The sequence below is a fragment of the Aptenodytes patagonicus genome, chromosome 1 (genome assembly GCF_965638725.1).
Source record: "Aptenodytes patagonicus chromosome 1, bAptPat1.pri.cur, whole genome shotgun sequence".
Lineage (NCBI taxonomy): Eukaryota > Metazoa > Chordata > Aves > Sphenisciformes > Spheniscidae > Aptenodytes > Aptenodytes patagonicus.
The window spans coordinates 21190300-21209544 of NC_134949.1; positions in this window are offsets into that span (position 1 = coordinate 21190300).

A 19245-nucleotide genomic window follows, 5' to 3' on the forward strand; every position below is an offset into this window, starting at 1 on the left:
GTGAGAAGCTGCTAAAACAGACAGAATTCAGGCTTTTTTTTTTCATAGCAGAATGGCAAAAACCAAACAAAAAATCCTCTCAAAGAAAACCCGAAAGCCTTTGTAGTCCAATGTTTATACCAATGGAGAGTGTGTTTTCAGGATCTGAAAGGTTCACAAAATTATTGGGACTAATCTTTTGCAGTTACTAATTTTCTTCTTAATATCTATATTTAAAGATTAATTCTCAAACTGTGATAATGCCTGATTCATTGAAAAGGAGATTTAAGATACAACTTTGTTCTATCTAGATTTTTTTCTTGTTTTAAGTGATAGATATCTCTCTAATAGGAGATGCTACACTGCCAGGGAACTGCTTATCCTATCTTAACCTATGAAATGTATTACCACCCATATATTACATATGATTATAACATCACAGGTTTTCTCTCTGTTGGGTGAGCAGTCATCAACAGATTTAGCAGGAAGACCAGCTGAAAATGAAAAGTAGGATATGGAAAAAGTCATCAGCTGGACAGATCAAGAATTTGTCTTCAGAAATTATGAGTGTTTATTAATTCAAGATATAAGCATATTTAACTGGTAGGATAGTAATCAATTCATAACTGAAGAAAACAGCTGACTAAAAGTGACACATTGGGAATTGTTTGGGGAAGGTGAAGGGAGAAATCTGAGAGTGCTAATGATTTGGCTAGCCATAGTTACATGAGCCTTAATTCAGATGTCTTCTCATCCAGATAGATCAGATTTCTGAAGCTAATGTCTAATATCTTGTTATTTGTGGGAATGCTAATGTTTTTTTAATTATTATTGGAATATCTTCATTAACAGGACTTCAAAACTCACCATTTGCTTTTTTTTCTTTCCAGAATTGGTACAGTAATGTGTATGATATTCACAGAACTCTTTATCCACAAAGGTATGGATTAAAGGGGTAATAAAGAGGTATTGAGATACCAGGGGTATTGAGATATCAACTACCAATACTCCATGAAAGTGTATTAAGATATGACTTACCTATCTCAGTGTAAAATGCTGGATGAGAAAACATAGAGGTGATCCTTAATTCAAGGGCAAAGTCAAAATCTATTCTATACCTGAGATCTTCCTGAATAACCTGCTCTGCTCTGTCTCCACTTGTATTTAATACAGAGGTAATGACCTCAAAAGAGGTGTAATAATGTAAAAGTAAACCTTTTTAGGACAGAAATAAGCAGAAGGTATCTGTTCACAGTGCCTATATTTTGTGCTTTACCTCTATCCTAAAAACATGTTCTCTGTGCTCAGGGATAGTGACACAAGGCTAAAGCAAGTGCTGCTTCCAGTTATGGCTGACTGTACGTGTCTTTCAACATGTTTCATTTTCTTTCAGGATTCATTCTACATGTAAAAAACGGTAGTGAGTGTAGTAATAAGACAAAAAGCATAAAGCAGTGACAGAATACATCGAAGAACACCTACTCGCCTTTGCACTCATTTATAATTATGAAAAGAGCAAAAATTTTTAAAAGTTAGTATAGGTAAGGGAATACATCCAAATTAATACAAAAGGGAACCATGTGTTCTGCAGCTTGAGGGCTGGTTGCAAGCCAGGCTATCTAGCCTTCTGTTGCCCTGTAGACCAAAGTGGTCATGTTTTCCATCCCACTCTAGGGAAGTATGAATAGACAAGCAGTGGACAGTGATTGTCTCCTCAAGGAACCAAAGAGCAGGAATGTCAGATTTGCGGAAGTTTTAGGGAATTGCTGCTATCAAAGTAATTCTTGTTCCCTCACTTGTATTATATTTTCAGGAAATATAATTAGAAAATGTATTAGATTTATAATTTTTCAATTTCTTTCTAGATTTTAACAGATATAATCAGTCATTAAATACCAGTCATTCAGTCTGACAGACAAACAATTCTCTCGCCACAACATCCTTAGGATTCTGGTATCTTTGAAAATATCCTGATGTGTACATAATCTTGTCATATGTTACAGCACAGGCATCATTCTCTGGATATTGCTTTGAACTGCTTTTGCTCTGCTCTTTTTGACTGCTCTTTGAGTCGCCATATGTATTATTAGAGAGACCTTCTGTAGAATACCATTGATTGTTCATCTGACTTACTAAAAAGACTTTAATAATTTACAGAGCTGAGTCATTATTTTCCATTTGTACAGTATTGGCTTCACATCTTCTGTTTTGATTTGGGACAGCCTATATCACCATGGATTCACTGCTTCAGGAATCTCTTTTCCATACAGAATGTAGAATTCTAGTGAAATCTTCTGGCTTATTAATGTGATTATACATTACATTTTTCCTGCTGCTTTCTTAATTTCCTGGTCATTGGCAGAGTGCCTAAAATGACAATATGCTTTGAGCTCAGTCCTGTGTGCTAGTGTTCTTGTGATGTAGGTAACCACTCATACCTGGGTGCAGATTCTCCGTGAAACATAACACATATCTGATTTTTGACTTTTAGAAAATGTCAGCATGTTGCTCTTTTATTCAATGTAGCTGAGCTGTGTAAAAAAGGCATTTCCAATGAGCTGGTGATTTGTTTGTTTGTTTGATTGTTTGTTTTAACATTCCCCAAGTTTTCTAATATTAAAATCCTTTCAGAGCCAGTATTGGAAAAGTTAGTCTGTCTGTGAAAACTTTTATGGGTGCAGAGTGTGGTGGAAGCACTGCACTGTGGACCTAAAAAGAGAGTTATGACATTCGTGGAGTTTTCTATCCGGCTGCTGAACCAGGCGTCCATGGCTATATATACTATACAAACTAACCTGACTTTATGGCACTTTGTCATGAGGATCCTGTGATGAAATGGCCTCAGTAACATCTTTAGAGAGAGCAGACAATAGTGGTCTAACGCTGCCCAGTATCGTGTCACTGGCAGTGGCTAAAGTAAATGTTGTCTTTGTAGGATTCAACAGGCCTACTGCATGTTACAGTGGAAGATTGTCCTCACTTCAGTTCATCACACTATAGTGTCCTCATAGTTCATCTGTCAAACTCCTTTACCTTTCATCCAGCCTCTATGTCCGCCTTTTCAGTTCTGCTATTTAGAGATTTCAAGTACTTTACTCATTTACTCATATGAACCTGTACCACACAATGGAGCCAAAAGAGGATGTCCACCAGCATCTCTCAGGCTCATCATTTTTCATCAGCCTGCCTGGCATTGGTTTCAGAAACCTAATAAATAAGTATGTTAATGTCCATTTAACTACAGCATGCCTTCATTATATTCCTCTAACTCTTCCTCCAAATTATTATTTTTTTTTAAAATGCCTGGGTAAAAGGCATTTTTTAATATAAATTTCCTTACTCTCATTAGTTTGAGCAAAAGGTTGAAAACCATAGTTTGGTTTTGACGCTGTAGCACAGCCAAATCCCTTCTGGAAGCTGGTTAGGCTGAAGTGAAATAAAGTGTTGGGGAATATAGGGGTTAAGGAATAGCCAGACGTTACAGAAGTGGTGAATGGCACTGGTGATCTGGCCCACGGAAAGGGCTCTTTCAGACACCATTGCCCAGCACAGATGCCAGAAGTTCTGTTTTTCAGACAGGACAAAACTGACTGTGATTTACAAAGAAGCCTTTGAACATTGCATGTAAGTGAGACTGTAAATGCCAGAATTTCAGCCACGCTGTGACCAGAGCAGCTGTGGGAGGGTCACACTGAACCCCAGGTCTACCTACATCCCACCGCAGGTGTTCCTTGCTGCTGCTCTTGCAGTGTTCCAGCAGCATCCCCCGTTATCGAAAGTGAATGGATTCTTTTTCCTAACTTTTGCCATGCATGTGATTGTATGCAACCTGTTTAAATAAACTCCTTAAAACAATTTTGAATGCTTCTCTGCCTCATTATTTCAAATAAGCTGCCGTTATATTGATGAGTGAAGGGGTAAGTTATTATATGCAGCACCCATTGGTGGATTTATTAAGTGAATGTAGATTCTTGTTTCTCCTGTGTTTTGATGCATGAATAATTATTCAGACCAACTATACTATCACGATCTCAACTGTGTAATGTATCTATTAGATAGCATATGACTACTATGTATGGTTAGGAGAGGCTGATCTATGGTAATATGAAGTTAAAGAATTTCTTACTGCATCCAGGACAAGTGCATAATTTATAGTTGCCTGGGGTAATTTTTAACACATGCGTCACTTATTCTTGTGCTTATCCATTAGGAAAATATGTGTAGATTACTAGCTTTAGGCAGCTTTCCTTCTTTTTTTCTTTTTTTTTTTTTTTTTTCCCTATTCATCAGCCCTTTTGTACGATGTTATTACTTGCAAGAGTGAAAATTTTCAGCTATGGCCCCGAGCAAAGTGCTGTTATTTTTGAAATTAAAGGAAGATCTTCATCAAGTGCCAAGACAGGACTGCTGTGGTGTTTTGGGAGGGAGCACATATTCACTGAACTATGGTGCTATGGGACATTCATCACCTTGAGAAGAATAATAAAGACAAAAAGCTGAGTAACATTGACTTCAGTCTTTGTCCCTGGTTAATGCAGGGTTAATGTTGAACTTCTGGAGTGCCCCACTTGTCCCTTACCCAACTCCTAACTTCTCCTCCACACTCATACTTAAGATCAAAAATAGAAAATTTCACTGCCTCTTAAAAACTGAAAATGTTTTAAAACCTTTAAAATATGACTGTGCTCTTAATTTTGCATGTAATTTAATAAAAACATCTTCCCCCCCTTTGGAGTATATTTACAGTTGTGTAGAATTTCTGCTAGAATATATGTCTTTTTCTGCACGAAGTAGGTGACCTCATTAAGGAGCGCAGAATACCTTGACAAATGGTAAAACTAACTAAGGTTCAGTACTATGAACTGATTTTGGTACTGACTAATTTAGAATGCCTGATGTGATATTAGACCCTTTGATTAATGGTAATTGGCTGATAATGGTTGAAGAATTGTGGAAAAGAAGCCATCTGAAACTTTATTGAAATCAGCAAGAAAAATGATAATAAAGGAACATTACTAGTACTTGCAAAGTCTAGGTTAAGAAATGGATTGCAGTCAAAAACTTGTTGAAGCCAGTGAAGTGTTTTCATTGGCTGTGAGCATATATGGATCAGGCCTGTGGAGAGTCAAGTACTTATAAAACTGATCCTTCTTGCTCTCTTGTAGTACATAAATACCAAAGCTTTAGTGTTCTCCACTTTTAAAAGTGGAAGCATTCAGGTTGCAACTCAGAACAAAATGCCTGGTAACACAAAATGTAAATATGACAGGGAATTTGTCCAAGTGAGGAAGAACATTCTGTTTCATTCATGTCATTTGTTATTTATAATGACTACGTTACCTGAGAAGAAGATGACCTCTAATATTTATTGTCTTTTGAGAGCCAAACCTGTACAAGACTTTTATCAATACTTGGAAACTTCACTGTTGAGCAATATTAGTACACTCTTGGCTTTTGTGCAGTCATTGTGTCCCATAGACAAATATTAAAGATGAATTTTTTTATTGCTTTTGACAACAAGAAAGCCGCAGTTTCCTGATTTCAACATGATTTCAGCTGAAGTGATTGTGCCTTTCTTAAGCTGGATATTGGTTTAATTTAAGTGAATGTGCTTTTTCAGAAGAGAGGGAACCTATACAAATAAATAAAACAAATAGAAAATATTTATGAAAAAGAGCTTCTGTGTTATTCCTTCCTACTTTGGCTATGGAACAAGGAAATAAACCATAACTTATTCCTTAAAGAAAAAAGGTGAAAGTTGAATATAGTTAGCCTAATTCACCTGGAGAAAAAGAAAACAAACAAACAAAAGCTTTGAGAGATCACCATTTCTGTACAGCAGTTGTATTCACTAGGTAACCAGCCTTCAGGTTGACCTGCTAAAAAATGATAGATGAGGAAAACAGTGAGGAATTTTGTGGTCTTCTGTTTTCTCCCCTTTTTTCTTTCTTATTAACCTAAAATATCTATATTGTTTTTATTGTCTGTTAGAATTTGGTTTTCTTGCATTTGTTCTTATACCTGGAAAATGTCAAGAATGTTGTATTTTTATTTCCTGTTTTCTTTAATGGTTCCTTGGAGGACCTAGTAATGTTCATGATCTCTTTTAGACCCAGTTTTCAAAAAAGGTTATAAACATGCTTACTTTACAAAACTTGAATGTCCCTTGATTGCACATTCTACTTAACAGTAAGAATATTACATGTTTGCAGTTTGGGATCTAAGGTCTTAGCCAAATGGTAAAGGAGTTTAATCTATAACAATGACCTTTACTTTAATATTATGTCAGGTTTTTGTGTTAAATGCATGTTAAAAATAACAAAGGACAACAGGTTCAAACTGTCTGAATAAAAAAATTGCTTTCCTTTCCCAGCTGTTTTAATTGCTTTCTAGTTAAAATTGAATGAAAATACTAGGTCTCTTCTGTATCGAATTTTTTTTTTTGGTGTGGAATTTCTAGCTTGAGAAGTGAACATGAAGAAAAGTAGTGTGTGCAGGGTAGAAGCTGACTTTACACAGTCTAACAAATTAAAAGAAGATATAAACCCAACTTTTATTTCAATTTCTAGATTTTGTTAATATTCTAAACTCAGAGTTAAAGCAAGATAAAATGGAACGTATTAGTTATTTTACAATTTAGTATAGTAAGACTGGTTGCTTTGTGTGCCTTTAGACAAATGTGCTATTTTTTCACCTATCAATTCTTTGATGAAATATCCTACACCTTCCTTCTCTGTAGATGTATGTAATACATCTTCAGTGTTAGATATTATATTTGCTAGAGTTTTAAGTTGGTGAAATTTGTGATATTTAATGAATACTTTACTGGAAAATATTTTTGCCATTATTTACTTAACTTACCAATTTTAATTATGCTACTGCAATGAACTACATTAATATATTTTACTTTCCTGTCTGAAATCTTTTTTTTAAATGAATATGTTAATTTACTGAACACTGATCTCATCTCTCACTGTTTCTGAGACTTTCTCTATGTACCATAGGAAGATGTTATAAATACTGAGGGAAAAGGAGAAATAATGACAAAACCTAGCTTTAGACCAGCATGCTTGACTTTCTAGGATCCCTCTGTGGTCAGTGAAGAAAACCAGCCCTGTCTCCTCAGAGCTAATGCCTTCATCAGCGGCCTGACGGTAGGCAGCCATCAGGATGTGACACCACGGTCTACCTTTATCTTGCTTGTGGCTGAGCCTTCCTGCCATCCTATCTGTGGTGGCACAATCCATTTGCCAGGTTGTGCAGTTGTGAGTTTGGTCGGATCAGCTCCCTGATCCAACTGAAAACCAGCACTCCAAAAAAAAAAGAAAAGATGTTTTTAGTCAATTCAGTACCACAAAACTGAGCAGTTGCTAGATCCAGCACAAGGATATGTGTGGTGTACAGGAAGGGGGAGGGGGGGCAAATTTATTTTCCTTTTGATTGCAGGTTGTAGCTCACAGTTAGATCCGATAAACCATGCTGTGAAAATGTCACTCCACTTAGACATTCCAACTCCCTTACAGAGGAATGTATTTCTCCATTGAAGGATGGTGGTGAAATTAGCTTCAGTAGACTAATGTCATCCTGTAAACAACCTGCTACTTAAATGCAGTAAAATATGGAGATATTCATAATCGTTCACTCAGAAGACCTACATGTCTGCATACATCAGTACATTTAGTTGCTTCTGAGAATGCAAAAAACCAAACAAGGATCTGTCATTACTGCTTAGGAGAATCTATCTTTCTTAATCAAACTCAGACGAATAGATACTCTCTGAAGAAAGACAACCAAAAATGCTGGCTAGTAGCCTGGAGCATTCTTCTTGGCTTTTTTTTTCACCACCATCAGAGGCTACCTCTGATCTCACATAGAGAGAAGAGAAATGTGCAGTGAGAGGTTTAGTGGATCCAGATGCTGAAACAGGAGACACCCAGATGTATCTGTATGTGGAGGAAAGACTGATAATGGCTGAACGAAGCTATGAAATGGGTAGGCAGAAGAGAGGAGAAACTGGTCAGACATGCAGAAGAGAAGAGGAATAGCAAAAAGGAAGAGACAGGTACAATGTGAAGGAGGAAAATAAAATTAAATGAAACAAAGTCAAAGCAAAAGAAGCCTTATATATTCATATACACATAAATATACAAATAAATAACTGGATATAAAATAAATAAACACATATATATATTTCACATATGGAGAAAGAAGGAGCAAAGACAGAAAAAGATTATAGATCAGTGGTGTCTCCTAATCACATTCTTTTCACGTGAAGATTAGTCTTAGAAGCCAAACTTATCTAATCAAAATCATCTACTGTTTCACAGAGTTGCACTGATCAGTCTTATAAATCTCCCAAACTCACTGTTTTTTAGGATTTTTTCTCAATCTGAGATTTCTTTTGACCTATCTGGAAATTCATCTTTATTGACATCTACTTTCTTCTCATCTATTCAAGTTAAGACCTAAAATTCTGAAGGTTATTTGCTTCCAAACCATCTTCACAAACTGGTAATGGTTTACTGTACATTTTCACTTCTCTGACAAATGGATATGCTTGACGTTATCAGGGAAAGGTATAGAGCAGTTGCCCTCTGAAACTTCTTGAGGTGCTTGCTCCAGGCACAGCGTGTGCTCAGATAGTTGTGTACTACTGGTGATATTTAAGTATGTTGCATAGAATAATTCAAGGCATTTACATGCTGCATAGAATAATGCAAGACATTTAGTAAGGAACAGAAATGTTCATTTTATGCAGACTCAGTCAAAGAGTCCTCAGAACTTATTGTTTGAGGTGATTAGGGAAAGGTATTAGACTGTTGCAGTTAAAGGCTTTTTCCCACTGATTAAAGGTAGAAAAATTGGCTGGGCTTAATGTATCAAATCAAGTACATTGAAGTGACATTAGCAAGTCATGTGACTGAACAGAGCCAGCCATGTGGAGCAAGCCAGCTGGTGCTGCTGGCGTGACTTCCACACCACATGCCTTTCAGAATCCCTTCATGCTCACCTGGTCTTTCTGTCTTTAGAATGCCCATGAGAGCTCCAAGGGTCGGATGGGCACCCCTGAACCATCTTGTCTTGGTTTGTTGTCCTCGACAGGGAAACCAGTTCTCACACTCTGAGAATGCTTCATGTGGTGAACCAGCATTCAATGAGAGACAATCAGGAAATTAATTTCCAAATTGAATATCTGATCTTAACTAAAATGCCACCTTTGGTGCACCTCAGGTAGGTATTAAATTATATTATTGTTATAAAACTCGTTGAGAGTGGTTTTCTAATATGCACTCAGGTTCATGTGAGAGATTCAAAGATTATATTCCTGAGGAGAACATGGTGTATGGTTGCTTGGACATAACTATCAATTTCACCTGGACTTTGGTTTAATGCCTTCAACTTCAAAAATATCTTCCTAAAACTAAGACTTTACTTATCTTGACTCCCAGCTCAGTAAAGTATTTCTTCTGTATAAGTGGATTGTGAGAAACTGGAGACATGCTGTGTCTTACAGTGTGGCAAATTAATAACTCTTATTGAATTATAGTATTCTGGGACTTGTGGAATTACTTTTGAGCATTCCAGAAAGTTTATTATAAATGTCTCCTCTCTATACTGAATTTTGGGCATTTTTGAAATAGTTTTCTGTTTTGGAGCTCTATAGCAAAAGCAGTGTAATCTTAGCAAATCGGTTCAAAAGAGGTCCACATTAACTTTTTCATTTCATGTGGATTCATATCCCCCAAGTTTTACTTTGAGTACTGAGTTCAAACAAACCAAAAATTCAAAGGAAAACCCCACCCATATCATTGAATTTTGTCTGGGGAACTTTTTTCCCCTTTGAGTCATAACCAGAATAATAATGAGTAACAACTGGTTTCCGCCCAAACTATGAATGACCCATTTTTGCTAAAACTTACGCCTTCTCTATCTGGGAAAGCTATAAATCTTGGTGACAGTTTTGGTAGACCAGGTTTAATTTTCAATCTTCCTCTGCAAGACTGATGTATTTTTTTTTTTCCAGCTGCAATTTGCATATAATTGGGATGTCCTGCTTCGCATATTTTTGTGAATTTATGTATGTATGTATGTATTTATTTATTTTTATAGGAAGGATGATTTATTCACTTTTTCTCCTATGATATTTTTCTGTATGGTATGACTTCATCATCAGGTTAAGAGTACTGAGTATGGCTTCTTTCACAGTCTACTGCCAAAGGAAATATTTACAAGTGCAACTGGGGGAAGAGAGACTCTGTGACTGCTATAAATTTATTGCTGGCTACACAAACGTGTCATGATTCTTAGTGGTGCCATGTCTAATTCAGACCTAATGTAAACCTTTGTATAGACAGTGCTCTGACATCCCAGCTAAATCTGCAGAAAGACTAGTTACTTGGATAGAAACATATGATCTCATTCTAAGATCTAAGTGTTAGTACCAGCTTGCCAAAATTCTTCAGGGAAGAGTTAAAAGTTAGGCATCCTTCTACGAGGGTCTCATCCATGCCCCATATCTTTGTCTCCTTTGGTTTCAAGAACCTTTTCAACAAATTTATCCCATATGTATAATTAAACTTTTAAGGATCTTGTGTGCATTTCCATGGGAAGTAAATTTCTCTTTTTTTTTTTTTCCTTAATTTTAGTTCAGTTACCAGAAACCTAATTCTTGAGAAACATTTTTCTTGAGCTCCGCTATTTGAGCTGTTTGATTTTTTCCTGATATTTTCTTACTCTTGTGCATTTAGATTTTAATTAGTTAAGATCACTGATTTCCTCCAGGATTCTAATATAATATTACCTTTTCTGCCTGTGTATATGTTTCATGCATGTACTAAATAATTTCTCAATTTTTTAGCAAGTTACTATCTCTAGAAAAGGCAGCCTTTAGTATGCAATAATTTAGTGAAGATAGACTTTAGTTCCATCTTAAGTTGATATGAAAATTTAAAATTGTGCAAAGAGACAGATTTCTGAATGAATATGATACTTAATAAAAATAATGAGTGTATATATTGTGAAGTGATAAAATATCATTATATGTAGCAACTGCTTCCACTAAATAGAGAAGCGTTTAGCTTTGTTTTGTTTATATTTTTTTATTTTATTTTAATCTTCCAGAATATGTACTAATCTTAAAGTAAAGAATTCTTGCTTTCTGGAAAGTATTTTCTCCACTCCCCCGCCCCCCTTTTTTTTTTGTACTTCATTCTTATCACTGGAACTAAAAGCCCAGAGGAAATATTGTTCTTGGATTCATATAATAAATTAACAGATTTCTCATTAGTTCTGTGTACAGTTGTTCAGTGGTTATTTCCAGCCTATGTGTAAAAAAAGGTATTAGAAATCTTTCACGAGGGATTAAAATACCAGTTTCTGCTCTCAACAGATTTGTGTGAGATTTGAGTAACCCTTAAAATGTTTTGGATTGGAAAGTTCTGGTGGAACAAATGATTTAATATATTGTTTCATCATCACTGAGAGCCTGGATCAAATTAATGAAAGTCAAAAGAAACTCTGCATTTGCATAGATCTTAAGTCTCAAGAAATGACTACCCATCAGCAAAGACAAGAGCTTATAGCACAACTCAGTATTTTGACACATTCTGTAATATTGCCAGGCTTTTTTGCTGATTTTTTATAAGTAATTCTCTGCTCCTTAAATATAAAAAAAAAGCAAGTCATGTTGAAAATTAGTACAATACATTTTTGCTTTTTCCTGTCCTGTTCCTTAGCAGGTTTGGAAAGTTAACTATAAATAGGTTAATATTTTGAGTGAATCAGTGTTCATTAAAGAGTTTTAATGATTAAATGTGTTAATACAATTATGTCTTATCTATTAGGCATGAAATGTATTCAAAAAGGACATACATGTTTCATAAGAGTCCTTAAGAGTGAAGTGTTATAGACTAACAATAGAGCAAAAATTAGATAGAAAATTGAATTTAAAATCAAAATGTTCCAACTGGGAATTTTATTCTCTTTAAAGACTTCAGTAAAATGTATTTATTAATTTCTTCACTCTCTTCTGACTTATTTTCACTACAATTATCAGGAAGGTTTATTTTTTCTGACACTTTATATGTTTTCCTAGCTTTTTTGGTTTAGTTACTTCATTATGTATTATGGAGAACACACACAGAAGCCCTATAAAGTTGCCCAGTAATTTCCACTGCAGCATTCTAGTATTCATTTCCTTATAAGGTTGCCAAACTTTAACTGTTTGAGCTGAAATGTTCCCTCCTATGTCATTTCACTGGTGAGGGAAGGGGGAAGAAGTTTCAATCAAATGTGGTTTTTCTGGGTTTTTTTGAGGGCAGGAAAACTGCATTTAATTACCAATGTCAGAACTGCTGGTGAGTATTGCACTGAGTTATCTTACATTTACTGTCTAGCAACAAATACAGTGAGGTCATTCTGATGTCAGAAATGCACTTGTTGCCACATCTGTGAATATTTGGCCAAATTGTGAGCCGCCTTAAATCTCAGAGGCTCATTAGAGCTACATTCACAAAAAAGATTATTGGTGTAGAGAAACTATCTGAAGATTTCATTTGAACTGGGCATGCTTAAGTCCAAGGCTGGAAGGTTTGAGCAGAATTTTCCTTAGAGTTGCCGCTCTCAGCTATCAGGGATTATTGTCATATTAGGTACTAAAAAATAGCTACGAACTTGTCTTTTGTTTCCTGTATCACCGCCTAGAAAGGGAGGATGCACCAATGTGTAGAATGAACAGTGGTGAAGAGTTAAAGGAGAGGTCGAAATTACAAGGAGATTAGGGTGAAGAGTTAGGTGAAGGCTAGATGAAGATAAACGTTTTGCTCAGGAATGACTTGGGCTCTAACAATAACATCTCTGTGCTTCTCAGTTCTCCTGTCCCTGAGACATGGAAGTAATAATGCCAGTAAATCTCACACAGATGCTGTCAAGAGTTTTTCATTATCATCTCCAGTATATTCAGGTATTATACTGATAGCAGCACAAAAAAGATCACAAGAAAATAGACAATGATGTATTCAGAGGTGAATGATGTACAGTAAATACAGGGCTCCATACTGAGTAATGGAAACCACAAAGTATCAATTACAGTATTCAAATTATCTTTCCATCATAACTACTAAATAAGTAGGTTTCCTATGGAAAAATAATTGTAATCATGGTATTAAAAAAAAATCCTTAAAAATTGTCAGTTAATTATGAAGCCCTGATTCATAAACTGTTCTCAAGTCTTAGCAAAAAAGTGAAATGAGTGTTCACAAATTAGTAAGATAAGAATGTGTTCTGAGGCTTCCATTTATCACTGTCAAATGCCTCTGTAACTTACTGTCTTGAGCATAAGGAGCAGGAAAAAAAAGATTTTCTTTGCTTCCTGGCAGAAATTCAGTGTGTGTGTTACAATGCCTCATGCTATTGTATAAGGTTTTACAACCCTTCTTCATCTCAAGACAGACACTTTTTTTTAACACACCCCTTAATCCACATATGTATTTAGATCACAGTAGAATATCTGGAGCACTTTTAGAGTTAAATGGTGTTTTATCACCAGTATGTACATTAGAAAAGTTTACTATTTTAATTGCAGAAGTGTGTACCGTCGACAAAAGAAAGAGAACCTAATGTACTTTATATATCCTCTTTTGACTGATTGCCCTTTAATTTGTAACACATTTTATTTACTCTAGTTTGTATGCTTAGATGTGTCCTCATTTGACTTACAGCTCAAGCAAATAACTCCAGAAACGAAGGATATGCCTACTGAGATCACTTCCTGCTGAAGTCTGGTTTCTTGGCTGGGAAACTGGCTTCTCTTGTTCCTGCTGGAAAGTATTTACAATGGGGATGTTGTAGTATAGTGGCAAAGTTATTCCAGGACATGTTCACAAGTATAAATAGAAATATGAATATAGTTATGCTAAAGAATCAGAGAAGGCAATGAAACCAAAACCTACTCATAATAATTTTCAATCTAGGTTTTGAATTGCCTTGTTAGGATTCCTACAGGGTAACTCATCATTAAAGGATGTTGATAATCCAGCCAGGGAATGGCCATCATCTATTACTGTCATGAAGTGTTTTTTGTGAATACCCAATGATCTAAATACCTTGAAAAGTTATAGTGATATACCAGATCACAGAGTGCAGGGAAGAGAACAACTGCACCACATTATTCTTATGAAAGCTAACACGTCAAAATTCCTCTGAGTGCTCTTAATATACATGGTGTCACTGTGTTGTGTGTTTACTCTTGTGCTGCTGGCCACAGTACTGGTGCTGGGTGCAATAGTGCTAAACACAAACTCAGGAAAAGCGGCGTCTGCGAGTTGTGCGCCTGGAGGCACAGGCGTGAGGAGCTGGGAAGAGCACTGATGCTTGGCTGCGTTGTTGGACTGTTTATTCCTCACCTCAGGGCCGGTGTGAACCATTCTGCACCACCTTTCCTAAAGGTGATACAAAAAGGTGTTTTCAAGAGTTGAATCTGTGATCGCTCACTACTTGCTATCTTCAGGTATTTCTATTGCTCAAGAAGAAATTTATATTAACTGCCCTGTTTGCAAAGGAAAATAAGAAAGGGTTTTTTTGGGGATTTGGGTTGGGTTTTTTTTGGTAAAGGCACACAAAGGATGCAGAAAAATTTATGAATGTGTCAATTAATTCAAAGTTGAAAGAAGTAAATTGTTATTACAAAAAGATTACTTAACATGCCATGGAGGTCTAAGGTCACTGGACTCTTAATGGAGAGAAATAAAGAATGAAAAAGAAAACTCTAAGAATTAGGAAATTCACCTCTGTAACAGTCAAAGGGACTGAGAAAAAATTAAGAAAATAAGGAAAAATGTTAAACTATAACTCAAGCGTTGAAACAACTGTCACAGAATCACAAAATCACTAATGTTGTCAGAGGCCTCTGGAGATCGCCTAGTCCAACCTCCCTGCTCAAGCAGGGTCACCCAGAGCCAGTTGCCCAGGGCCATGTCCAGATGGCTTTTGAATATCTCCAAGGATGGAGATTCCACAGTGTCCCTGGGCAACCTATCCCAGAGACCACCCTCACAGTAAAAATGTGGGGTTTTTTATGTTCAGACAGAATTTCTTGTTGTCGTGGTTTAACCCCAGCCAGCAACTGAGCACCACACAGCCACTCACTCACTCCCCCCTGGTGGGATGGGGGAGAGAATTGAAAGGGTAAAAGTGAGAAAACTTGTGGGTTGAGATAAAGAGAGTTTAATAGGTAAAGCAAAAGCTGCACACAAGCAAAGCAAAACAAGGAATTCATTCACTCCTTCCCACCGGCAGGCAGGTGTTCAGCCATCTCCAGGAAAGCAGGGCTCCATCACGCATAACGGTTACTTGGGAAGACAAACACCATCACTCCACACGCGCCCCCCTTCCTTCTTCTTCCCCCACCTTTATATGCTGAGCATGACTTCATATGGTGTGGAATATCCCTTTGGTCAGCTGGGGCCAGCCGTGTTCCCTCCCACTCGCAGTAGGGATGGTGTGAAGAGCAGAAAAGTCCTTGACTCTGTGTAAGCACTGCTCAGCAATAACGAAAACATCCTTGTATTATCAACACTATTTTCAGCACAAATCCAAAACATAGCCTCATAATAGCTACTATGAAGAAAATTAACTCTACCCCAGCCAAAACCAGCACATCTGTGTTTCAGTTTGTGCTTTTTGTCCTATCACTGGACACCACTGAGAAGAGCCTGGGTCTGTGTTCTTTACACCCTCCCATCAGAAATTTAGACACATGGATAACATTGCCCTGATCTTTCTCTTCTCCAGGCTGAACAGTCCCACCTCTCTCAGCCTTTCTTTGTGTTAAAGATCCCCCAGTCCCGTAACCATCTTTGTGGCCCTTCACTGGACTCTCTTCAGCATGTCCATGTCTCTCTTGTACTGGACAGCCCAGAACTGAGCACAGTACTCCAGATGTGGCCTTACCATTGCTGAGTAGAGGGGAAGGATCACCTCCCTCAACGTGCTGGAGACACTCCTCCTAATGCAGCCCAGGATACTGTTGGCCGCGTTTGCTGCAAGGGCGCCATCTCTTTCCCAGGATATGTATAAGGCTGACCTCTACTTTCTTTCTTGAAGACAGAAGTGACATTTCCAGTTCCCGGGAAACTCCTCCAGTCACCGTAACTGAAATTTCAAAGGTGATCAAGACTGGCCTTGCAATGACATTGGCCAGCCTCCACAGCATTCATGGGTGCATCCTGTTGGGTCCCGTGGACTTGTGTCTGTTCAGTTTGTCTAAATATTCCCTAACCTGATCCTCCTCCACTGGAGGTGACTTTTCCTTGCTCCAGACTTTCTCACTGGTCTCAGAGGCCTGGGAATCCTGAATGCCAGTCTTGCTGGTAAAGACTGAGGTGAAGAAAGCATTGAGTACCTTGGCCTTTTCTGTGTCCTTTGTCACCAACTCCCCAGCCCCATTCAGCAGCAGGCCCACATTTTCCTTTAACTTCACTTTACTGATGACATACCTGTAGAAGCCCTTCTTGTTGCCCATCATGTCCCTCGCCAGATGGGCTTCAACTCCAGGTGGGCTTTGGCTTTACCAGCCCCATCCCCACATGTTTGAATAGTGCCTCTGTGTTTCTCCTGGGTTACCTGTCCCAGCTTCTACCTCTTGCACGCTTCCTTGTGTGAGAGACAACTGTAGCACAAGTGTGTCCATAGGTTCAGAAATATGTATAAAATAGGAAAACAATAACAAGGTGAAAAAAGTAAGAGAAAAAAAGATAGAAAGGTCTTCAGACAGATGATAACTGTTGCTTTGTTTCAAAGTTTCTGAGCTGTATACTCTATAAATTAATAAGAAAATAAGGATGAGCAAGGATGAGAAATTAGAAGGGAAATGAATATTTGGTTTAGGTTAGCATCATTTATATTTACCAACAGATAAAATCTTTTGGTTTTGAGTCAGAGAAATAAATTCTCTGTAATTATGTTGTGCAGGTGTCAAATATGTCCCTCCACTTCTGTTCAATCTGGAAAAAAACAATGAATGATTTTTTTTTTCATCCTTTTTTTATTGTTTCCTTTTGTTCTTGATCTTCTTGTTTTCACAGCACTTCTGCTGATAGCTACTGAATTACAAATGATCAGAAGGTCAACCTTTAGGCTGAATGGCTTGTGCACTTCTATGCATCTGACAAAAGCTGCTTTACTCAGAGAAGTACTGTACAAGCCAGTGTCATTAGCTGCAGTTGTTAAATGGGAAATGGAAGGATATCACCCTGAAGCTTTTTGGGTCTTTGGTTCCTCACTCAACTTGTCACAGTGCATGAAGCATGCTTGGTTTGATGTCATGCCATTTGCAGCCATTTAGGTAGTAGTTACTTGCACACAGTAAATATGTGTATCTGTATATTTAACATGTATGCATGTGACATATAAAAATACCTTATTTCTCTACAGACAGAATTTCAAAAATAGTTCGGTGATATAGAAGTGTAAGTGCCATCGATTTTCACTGGTTCTTATGCACTTAAATGCCTTGGCCTGGCTTGAATATCTACTTTATGATGTGCTTAAAACAGTTCTAGTGAGAGTGAGACCTGAGCAGAGTGATGAATTCAACCCTCTCCTTTCAGCAGTCTCCAGTCCTGTCTAAGAAAACTTACATTCCAACTTTTGCAGCTTGCAATGGTCTGAAAAACTTGATGTATTCATGCAACATGCAAAGAAGATACCTAAAACCTTAGAAGAGATACTTCTTAGTGGGTATTACAGTACTACACCACTTCATGCAAAACAGTGTCATTTTAGCCCTTTCCTCCAAAACTTTGGAACTATGGAATAATAGCCCTTTGGTATTTTAATATTAATATTGTTTTCTATGTAACTCATTAGCTGTTGTCTTCACTGTTATGTAAGTTTAGAGATATGCTGCTACTTCTAAGAGTTTCACATTAAAAATAGAACGTTATGCAATGTGTAGCCCATTTTAGCCTTTGATATGAAGAACTGTGCAGTTAAATCTAATGGCACCTGTTTTCTGTAGTTCATATTCTGTTGGCATATTTACTTATGTTGTGGTTTAACCCCAGCCAACAACTAAGCACCACACAGCCACTCGCTTACTCCCTGACAGTGGGATGGGGGAGAGAATCGGAAGAGTAAAAGTGAGAAAACTCATGGGTTGAGATAAAGACAGTTTAATAGGTAAAGCAAAAGCTGCACACAAGCAAAGCAAAACAAGGAATTCATTCACTCCTTCCCATCGGCAGGCAGGTGTTCAGCCATCTCCAGGAAAGCAGGGCTCCATCACGCGTAACGGTTACTTGGGAAGACAAACACCATCACTCCAAATGGGCCCCCCTTCCTTCTTCTTCCCCCAGCTTTATATGCTGAGCATGACATCACATGGTATGACATATCCCTTTGGTCACTTGGGGTCAGCTGTCCCAGCTGTGTCGCCTCCCAACTTCTTGTGCACCCCCAGCCTACTTGCTGGTGGGGTGATGTGAGAAGCAGAAAAGGCCTTGACTCTGTGTAAGCACTGCTCAGCAATAACGAAAACATCCTTGTATTATCAACACTGTTTCCAGCACAAATCCAAAACATAGCTCCATACTAGCTACTGTGAAGAAAATTAACTCTGTCCCAGCTAAAACCAGCACAACTGGTTACTTATCCATTGGAAAAATGGCAGTAGTTCAGTGTGAACTTTTCTTCTTAACCCTTTCATATATAACTGTTAGATTTAGAAGTATTCATACTACCACAGTTTTTTAATATGTTCTGCTGCTTGTCCTGACATGTCTTATGCATATCTACTTCTTATAAAGCTCTGGTAGTTGCCAAAAAATGTAACAATCCAATGAAAACAAAGAATAACCATTTTTTAGTAAAGATAAATTTTCCTTACTTTTTTTTTAATTGAATGCTCTACCTTTTTGAAAACAGATCTATAGAAAAACCATGCAGAACATGTTAATTCATCAAAAAGATTCCATTAAGTATATTCATAAAAAGTAATAAAATCCTTTGTCTTTATGAATTAATGTATTTATAATGCACTGGCACCCAGTGTATACAAGAATGTGCAAATAAGTATGCAGTTCCTGCTCATATTACTGTTGATATCACCATTGTCATGTTTTGCCCAGAAACAGACTCAAAGTCACTCTGACTTCTTCCTCTTTCTGAGTTAACCAAGTTCTTGGGCAGCCTGCAGCTTGCTCCTTTCTCATACATACCAAGCAGATGAGATTACCGACTTCCATATTTATACTGCTGATAATTTGTGCT